Source organism: Pipistrellus hanaki (genome assembly GCF_964339955.1).
Source record: "Pipistrellus hanaki genome assembly, chromosome: 3".
Classification (NCBI taxonomy): domain Eukaryota; kingdom Metazoa; phylum Chordata; class Mammalia; order Chiroptera; family Vespertilionidae; genus Pipistrellus; species Pipistrellus hanaki.
Genome location: NC_140505.1, coordinates 172,275,071 through 172,284,521, shown reverse-complemented (window position 1 = coordinate 172,284,521; position 9,451 = coordinate 172,275,071).

Genomic DNA, 9,451 nt, shown 5'->3' with positions numbered 1-9,451 from the left:
CACGTACGGCCCCCAGCGCCCGGGAAAGCCCGTACCTGAGGCGACGACGAAGCCCCGCGCCTTCCCCCTGAGGCGCAGGCCGCCTCCCCTCAGGCGGCGCCCGGCAGCGGGCCCGTGGCCTCAGGGCGGAGAGACCCCCTCCCACAAGCCCCGCCCCCCGCCGCGTTCCACAGGCGAGGGGGCGGGGCCGAGGGGCGGAGCCGGCCTGGCGTCACCGATGACGTAGCCGCCGGACCGCGCGGCCGAACTCGGGTTGTACTGGGGTGGCAGGGGGAGTGGGCGAGGGGGTGACCCGGGGGGCGAGCGTCAAGATGGCCGCTCTGGCGCGGGCTGGTGAGTGTGCGTGAGCGGGGCGCGCGCGGCTGCGGCTGTTGGCGGAGCGAGTCCCGCTGCGGGAGCACCCGGGGCCCCGAAGGAAGGCACCTGGCGGCGTTTCCCCGCCGCTCAGGTTGCAGAGTCGGGGCTTGAGGGAGAGGGGGCTGCGGACCCACTGAGGGGAGCGCGCCGAGGGGCGCGCGGAGCCGGCGGCGGGTTCGGCGAGTTTGGAAGGGGCGCCTGTGAGGAGTTTCGGTGGGACGTGCGGTGCGCCCTGGCCGGCGTCCTGGTGGCCGGTGTCCCGGTGGCCGGCCACCTCGCGAGCGCCCAGAGATGCTGCGAGGGGCCGCGTCCCCGGTGACACCGAGCAGCCACCCCGCGCTGGGCTGCCGGGGAAGAGAAGGCGGCATTGGGGGGCGTGAGGGGGATGCGCTTGGGTGCGGGGTGGCGGGGGAAGTTGTGCCCCGATTCGAGTTCTGGAACGTCGAGGAGACGCGTTCGGGAAGCTGATGCGGGCTGGGGGGGGCTTGCGGAGCTGGCACGGTCGGGAGAACACCGCATCCTGGCGCCGGCTGAGTGCCGCCCGGGGATGCTGCAAGCCCAGGGATGCTAGAAGCCCAGGGATGCTTTGCTTTGGAAGGACTGCTGGAGTCCTCTGTGGAAGGGACGTTTTTTCCCCCGCTGGAGGGCTCGGGTCCCAGCGCCGCCTGCACCTGCTGCCACTTAAAGACACGACTTTTCAATACTGGCTTCCCAACCCGTTCCCGCCAGCCTTTGGGGAAGGAATGTTAATAGGCTAAACTCATTTGAAGGGGCATACAAAATGTGTCAGCAAGAGAAGAAAAAAGATGATTTCTAAAGGAGACAGTGAAAAAAAAAACACACACAAAAAAAAAACACCACATGGTAATTGGTTTCAACTGCAGTTTGGGTCATTGTAAATTCTACCCTAATTGGATACCTTCTTGCAGTTTTCATTTTGGAAGTAAAAGTGCAATTTAGCAAGTCTTGGAAGAGTCCCTTTATCCTCAATTCCCCCCCTTCCCCCTTTTAAACTTTGTCATATCTCGCCAGTCAGTAACTGGGTTGTGAAATTAGCATGGAAATAGACTTTCAGGGTCTGTACTTGAATTTATTATCTGTTAAGTAGCTGCCTGTGGGGTAAAAGTAAGGGGGTGGTAACTTTGAGCCTGGAATTCCATTTTGAGTTGTCTTTAAAAGCAGCATTTGTTGTAAACAAGGAAAAAGCATTGGCTATTCATTGTGATCAAATTCAGAAAGCCAAACACGAGTTAAGCACCTGTTTATAAGATATTTAATAATCTCAATGAGATTCAGTCTTAAAAGAGATGAAAACTTTGTATTATTGGAACTCTAATCTTTTCATCTTAATTTAGTATCTCAGGATTTGAAAGAGATTCTAAAACATTTTGCTCATGTAGCTTCTCCCCCCTGCCCCACTGTTGTTGTTGTTTTAGTTTGCGTATACTAGCTATTATTACTTTTGCAATGGATGGCAGATTTTTCAATCCAGTATTTATCATTGTAGACTATATATTGCAATTTAGAGAACTTCTGATATAGAACAAATATTTCAATGCATACATTGTAGATTGTGCAGCAGTCTTGTTTTTCATCCAAATATTCATTGTCTCAGATATTTTTAACCTATAAAAAATTAACTGGTAGGTGGATCTGGATTTAGTATAATATACAATGATACAACTTTTTAGAATATTTTAAATGGAAAAATCTCTTCAAGATTTTGGGTTAAATATTTAAAATATATTGTCTCTACTTAATTGTCTTTACTCCTCTTTTTTAGATTTTCTTTTTGTACTACAAAAAAAAAAAAAAAGGAATCTATATCTCCTCTTCCAAATGTTTCCTCTACACTCTTGAATCTTATTGAGTATTATAGCATTGGTCCTCATAACCAGACTTTTTACTCCTTGGGTTGTTTGAGGGCTGAGTCTAATTATAACTTAATTTTATTCCTAGCACCTGACTGCTTAACATGGAAGAAACCTTGTCAATGTTTGTTGAATTGGGTTTTTTTAATAGTACAGAAGTACAGAAAAAGGCAACATTTTGGCTTCTTGATAGCAGGAAAGAAAAAAAAAAAGTGCTTTCAACTATTCCTCCATCCTGTAATGTTAGGCAGAATAAATGTGGTTTCCAGATTTTGAAGAAGTTGTCTGGTTGAGGGAAGATTAGAGAGAGGCTGGGGCCACTGGAGTCTAATCAAGATAGGAAATGTGTGCTCAATCATTCTCTGGATTCAGTAATGAGGGACAGTTTGCCATTAGGCCTAGACTAAATAGGTGACAAGTATCGAAAATATAGGATTCTACAAATACTGGTTTTCTGGCAAAGATTAAAATTAATGTAAGAAGTGCAGTTGATTTTTCACAGCACCTTCAGACTCCATAAAAATTTTATTGTAAAAAACTCATTTTTTATGAAGTTTTACATGCCATAAGAAAAAAATATTTATAGTCTAAGAATATACTTTTTAGGCCAAGTCATGGGTGCACTGGAATGATAGAATAGAGAATCTAGGCATTTTACACAAAGTATTTTAACTCAACTTACTAGATCCATAATAGAATGTTCAATCTCTTTGTGAATGTTTTCCCCATTGTTATGAACTTAGCAACAGTAGACTAATGTATAAGTATGATGGTGTGACACTAATGATAAATATTTTGCAACAAAATTGCCCAGGAATGAAATTCTTGTAACTAGTGATGGGTGAAGAAATCGAATAACCTGGTGACAGAACTTCTTTCTAGGAATTTTTTCTTAGAACCTCATGAATAGATTCAAGCTCTGTGCTTCAGGAGAAGCATATTTGAGATGTGAAGAGGGCCAGGAGGGAGAGGATTGCAGAGGGTATCCTTTATTATTTAATGAGGAGTTTCCAACAAGATCAGGGTAAGTTTTGAATTCTAGATCTCTGGAGGAAGAAAGAATAACTAGGCCCTTTCTAGGAATAAAAGAAAGGAAATACATCATGATTGACAAGGAGAAGTACCAAAGCACATAATAGGCATAATAATACACCTAAAGTTACAGAGCCCATTGTATTCATTTGTTCAATAATTGGTTTATTAAAAAATATTGAATGCTTTGTATGTACCAGGCACAATGACCCTTAGTATTTTACAGACATTTCTTAAGAGGATAGGGGTACTATGGTGGTTTCATGAAATAAATGGAAACTTGAAAATTGCTCATAAGCCCTCGCTGGTTTTGTTCAGTGCCTAGAGTGTTGACTGAAAGGTTCCAGGTTCGAATATGGTCAGGGGCATATGCTCAGATTGTGGGCTCAATCCCCAGAAGGGGGCATACATGAGGCATCTAATCAATGATTCTCTCTTATCTATTCCTCTCCCTTCCTCTCTGAAATCAATAAAAATCTTTAAAAAAATTTTTTTATTATTTTTTAATATTTATAAAATGTATTTATTGATTTCAGAGAGGAAGGGAGAGATAGAAACATCAATGATGAGAGAGAATCATTGTAAAAATCTTTTTTTTTAAGTTCATTTTAAAAAAGAAAATTGCTCAGAAGACTTAGGTAAGGTTTGCCCTAATTATTGTACTATGGAAAAGTTATTTTCATTCTTACCCAAATACATGTAAAGATTGTGGTCATTAGCAATTCCTAGGGACTACTTCCTACTAAAATTGCCATTTCTCTCTATCTTTTATTGTGGAAAATAGTATATTTTTAAAAATTTTAATAGTTTTTAGGACATCTGCATAGGTTATTTGGTATTGATAAAAAAAAAAAAAAATGATTTTGCCCTAGCTTGTTTGGTTCAGTGGATAGAGCGTTGGCCTGCTGACTGAAGCGTCCCAGGTTTAATTCCGAGTTGCAGGCTCAATTCCCCAGTGTGTGGTGTGCAGAAAACAGCCAATCAATGATTCTCTCTCTCTTCCCATATCCCTTCCTCTCTGAAATCATTAAAAAAATTCTTTTTAAAACAAGAAAAATGTTTTGCTATAAAAATTATTATATTTGTTAAAATGAAGAGTCAACATATGCCTACTCTTTAATATCTATCTTTTGGGGAGGTCTCAGGAGTATTTTCTTTATTATTATTATTTTGTTGTTGTTGTTGTTAGTCTTTGCCCAAGGATATTTTTCTATTGATTTTTAGAGAGAGTGGAAGAAAGAGGGAAAGACAGAAACATTGTTTGGTTGTCTGTCTCCTGCACAAGCCCTTACCAGGGGCAGGGCTGGGGAAGAGCCTACAACCAAAGTACATGCCTTTGCTTGAAATTAAACCCTTGAGTCCGCAGGCCAATGTTTTATCCACTGAACCAAACTGGCTAAGGCAGGAGTATTTTTTTTAGTGAGATAAAATGGTTACTGTGACACAATTTTATTTTTTATTAAAATATTTTTTTGTTAATCCTCACCTGAGGATATTTTTCCCATTGATTTTTAGAGAGTGGAAGGGAAAGGGAGAGAGACAGAGTGAGAGAAACATTGATGTGAGAGAGACACATCAATTGTTTGCCTCTCACTTGAGCCCTGACCAGAGCCAGGGATTGAACCTGCAACCAAGGTATGTGCCCTTGATCTGAATTAAACCCAAGATCCTTCAGTCCAATGGTTGATGCTCCAACTACTGAACCCCACAGGTTAAGGCCCCAATTTTATTTAAATAGTTATTCTGCCCTGGCTGGTATAGCTCATGGGTGACTAGACAGGCAGGCAGGCGAGTGATTAGGAGCCAGCAGTCCAGGATTGTAAGAGGATCTAGATTGGCAGTTGGCCATCCCCCAAGGGGTCCTGGATTGGAGAAGATGCAGGCTGGGCTCAGGGAGACCCATCTCCCCCTCCCCCCCTGCAAAAACTTCATGCACTGGGCCTCTAGTGGATATATATGCCCTGAGGGTGTGTGCCCTAACTGAGAATTAATTGAACCTGCAACATTTTTAGTGCATGGGACAACTCCAACCAACTGAGCCACCCAGTCAGATTTTAGTTTGTCTGTTTTTATATGTTTATTTTTCATGAAAAGTTCCTGACTTTTATTAAAAATATATTTTTTAAAGCAAAGAATCTGAAAATTGTGACTAATTCCACTGATTAAAAGATCCAGATTACTTTCGTATGACTGATCTTTGGTTCCAACTTTCTTACTTTTTAAAATATTTTAAAAATTGATTTGAGAAAGAGAATAGCATCCATCGGTTGGCTCCTGCAAGGGATTGAACCTGAAACCTGGGCATGTGCCCTGACTGAGAATTGAACCAGCGACCTTTCGATGCACAGGACAACTGAGCCACGCTGTGTAGGGCAATACTTTCTAAGTGTCTTCTTGAGAAACTAAAGTAGAAAGGGAGTGGTTAGCTGGAAAGATCACTATGTTGAAAAGAACCAAAATTTATAGAAAGTTAATTTTTGAAGTAGGTACCCTTCTAATTTTTTAGAGTCCTTGTAGCTCCTGGGAATACTTATATTTGGGGCAAGATATTTGTCCAAAGGGTCACTATACTTAATACCAAGTTTCAAAGTAACTGAAAACCTAATTAGGGTTGAAGAACTATGTCTCAGTTTGCTTTTACATAAAAACTATTGCGTATCTGAAAGCATGTAGCATGGGATAAGAGACATGGGAGACTCTGGTTAGGGATAGAGAAAGTAGGATAATGAAACCACAAAGTAACAGGAAACTATGCCTAACTGACCATGGCAGGAAAAATGACCACTTAGTTGAGGGTAATTTTGGCCACTAGTGATCAGTGACTTCTTATTATCCACTGATTCAAATAATGAGAACTGAAGTGAGACCTGCAATTAATACATGTTAATTGATTGTGCCAATAATTTAGTAGTCTGAAACAATATGGCTATAAAAGCCCCTAAGATCTTCATAAATCTGTTATTTTCTTTTTTATTAAAGTGATAAAAAAAAAAATGTTGTCCTCTCTAACTATAGGGAACCTATCCAACAATGGCAGAGTAAGGATGTATATATACATAAACACAAGGATTCATATTTGACACCACTCAAGTACTTTAGGAATTTAGAAAGAAAGAAATTAAAAAAAACACACACACAAAAAAAAACACACACACACAAAAAAACAACAACTAGAAATACTTTGCCCTGGCCAGTAGTGGCTCATTTGATTGGAGCATTATCCCAATGCACCAGGATTGAGGGTTTGATCCCTGGTCATCAAGCATGCAAGAATCAACCAATGAATGCATAAAAGGGTGGAGCAACAATTTGATTTTTTTTTCCCCTCTCAAATCAATAAAATAAAATACAAATTTTTAAAAAGCAACTAGAAATATTCTGAGAAGAAGTTGGGTCTTAGAAAATGAATATGTTTTTGAAGGGTGCAGGTAAGGGAATGATGAAGATGAGTTCAGGAAATTAGCTAGGGATGATTCTTTTTGGCTGGAATGTGCAGAGGGGTAATGACAGGAGGGGTAATAAGAGAAGGCAAAGAAGATAAGTTGGAATCTGAAGAATTTTGAAAGCAAGACTGACAAAGATAATATTTTGACTGCCCCACTGATAATCAGCCCTATATATATAGGTCATAAACTGAATGTGTGAGGGAAGAGTTAAAAAACTACAAAGATTTCTAGCCTGGGTACTTGAATGATATAATACAATATATTTAACCAGATAATATTGGGAAAGAGGCTAATTCTGTAAAGGCAAGATATATAGGTAAGCTAAGTTGAAGTGTGTCTGAGATTAATTCAGAAAGGTGAGGGCCAAGGATGAAGTCTTAGAAGTGAGCTATCTAGATCTGATTTTTGAAGTGAGTTCATTTCTACAAAGGTTTGAAAAGCCATTAAAATAGATCAGAAATACATGCTTAAAGCCTAGATTGTATGTTTCAATGAGTAAATAAAAATTAATCTCAGAATTCTCACTGGGTGGTAAATATAAGCAATTTTGTGCTGTTGAACTTTAATAAGTTAAAATATTTTACCTGTGATCTTAATTTTTGTGTGTAATATAGACCTTTGACCAAAAATACCATATCTAATTAGATCTTACATTTTTTCTCTCCCAGTCATTTTAGCTTTCTATATTATAATTGCTTTAATGATATGCTAACTCTATATAAAATAACTTATCTTCCAATAAGTTCAATACAATTATTTTCTTAAATGTTAGAGATTTGCTAAAGGGAATTTTGAAAATAAAATGTTTGCTCAATTATATAGCATGAAAAGTTTGAATAGCTTAAATTAAAAAAAACCCCAATTTAAATATTTTATTGTCTTTAAGCAGGGAAGAATGACAAAAAGAAGCCTTTAGAATATTTATAATTAATCTGTCTTTAAAATAAAGATGAGCATACTTGGTTTTTTTAAAAGCCATTCTATAGCTATTCATTGGAATTTCAAGTTGAGACATTTTAAAAAATATATGAGAAAATGATAGTATAATTTTAATCTATATAGATTTCATTCAAAATATCTTTACTATTTTAATGTTGCTGTTATATGTAAGTATAAGTAATATTTTGTCAGAGTCTATGTAGGGGATACAAAAATGACTTTTTAAAATGAATATACTACCAAAAATTACATATCTAGTCTGCTAGAGCCAAACAGTTAATAGTTTCTCAGCAGTGGATTAGCAAATGAAAAGAAGTGCTCTGAACTCTGTAGAGGAAAATAGGAAGTGTGAAGAAATACTCCCATCCCCCCTTTTTCCTCCAAGCTTTTAGAACTTTGTGTGATGAAGCTCCTTTGGGGATACCCTAGTGACTGTGAGTTTTTGCTCCAAGCAGCAGAGATTTCTGGTGCCAGCAGCAGGCCTCTAGCTCCTGCTTTCCTCCCTGATCTTCCCTTGGGCATCCATCTCCTACTGGTATTTTTCCATAAGCAGAGAGGGTAAGTGAGCCCCTACTCTAAAATATTAACCTCGTGATCTATCATTACACCATCCTGGTTTCACTTACTTGGATTTTTAAAAAGATTTTATCTTTGAGAGAGTCCCTTTATCTTTGAGTGACACCCTGGGAGATGTCAGATTTTAGTTCACATCTAACATCTTACTTAATTAACAATTAGCACCTTAGTTGGGCTTAGTTCACATTTGCTGAGAAGGAGGAACCCCTTACTAAAAGTAATAAAACTATAAGAAATTAGCGTTTATAATATCCTTATTATATATAATGTTATTATCAGCAGCTAAAATATAATGTTATTTAGTGCCAGGAATTGTTTTAAGTACCCACAAATATCTTTGAAATTCATGTTTTGCTGCCCTAAAAATTAAAGCATTGATCATGCTACATATAATGTTCTGAGTGTTTTATAACCAGTCCCCACCTGTGACCAGAAATTTGTGTTCAATTTATGTTAAATGAATGAAGAAAGTGTTTTGTGATCCCTGCTTTTAACTGGATTTCAGTTCCCTATTTTTAACTACTTGTAGCAGAAGTGTTCCTGACTTTATCTGATAAAGGAACAAGTTTCGGTGTCAAAATCATATAGGTGATAGGGGGAAGAGTTTTGTTTTATTATGTTGGCTTTGTGTTGTGTTGTTTGTTTTTAGAATAAGCTCTTAATTTCAGATAATGCTTAGTTAAGCCTACCAGAATGTAAAAGTTCATTATATTGCCATCCACTTTGTATTTTTTCTTTTTATTTGCTTACAAGTTCTTGCACATTCCTGAGTCTATTCAAACACAAAGGCATTCTCCCCTTCTGTCTTTCTCTCTTTCTCTAAGCAAACTGTCAAAGGCTATCTGATCAGAGTATGTTTTAGAGTCATGAATTAAAGGTCATTATTGACTTACTAATGGAAAGCCAACTTTAAAAATGGTAATTAAGTAAAATATGAAATCGATTTATTTAAATGAATAGAAGAGAATATTAAGATGTACTCACCATAGCCACCATTACAGCAACCATTTATTGAGCATTTACTGTGTGTCAGATAGTTTATCTCAGTTCTTCTGCAATTTGAAGTTGGTATGATTTTTCCCTGTTTTTCAGATAAAGTTTAGAGGAGTTAAAATATTTACTCAAGTCAGACATATAATGGTATGTGGAGAGGTAAAATTCAGACCTAAGTTTTATTACTTCAAAAACCTATGCTTTTAACTCTTGGGTATGTTCTAGTAACTCCACATA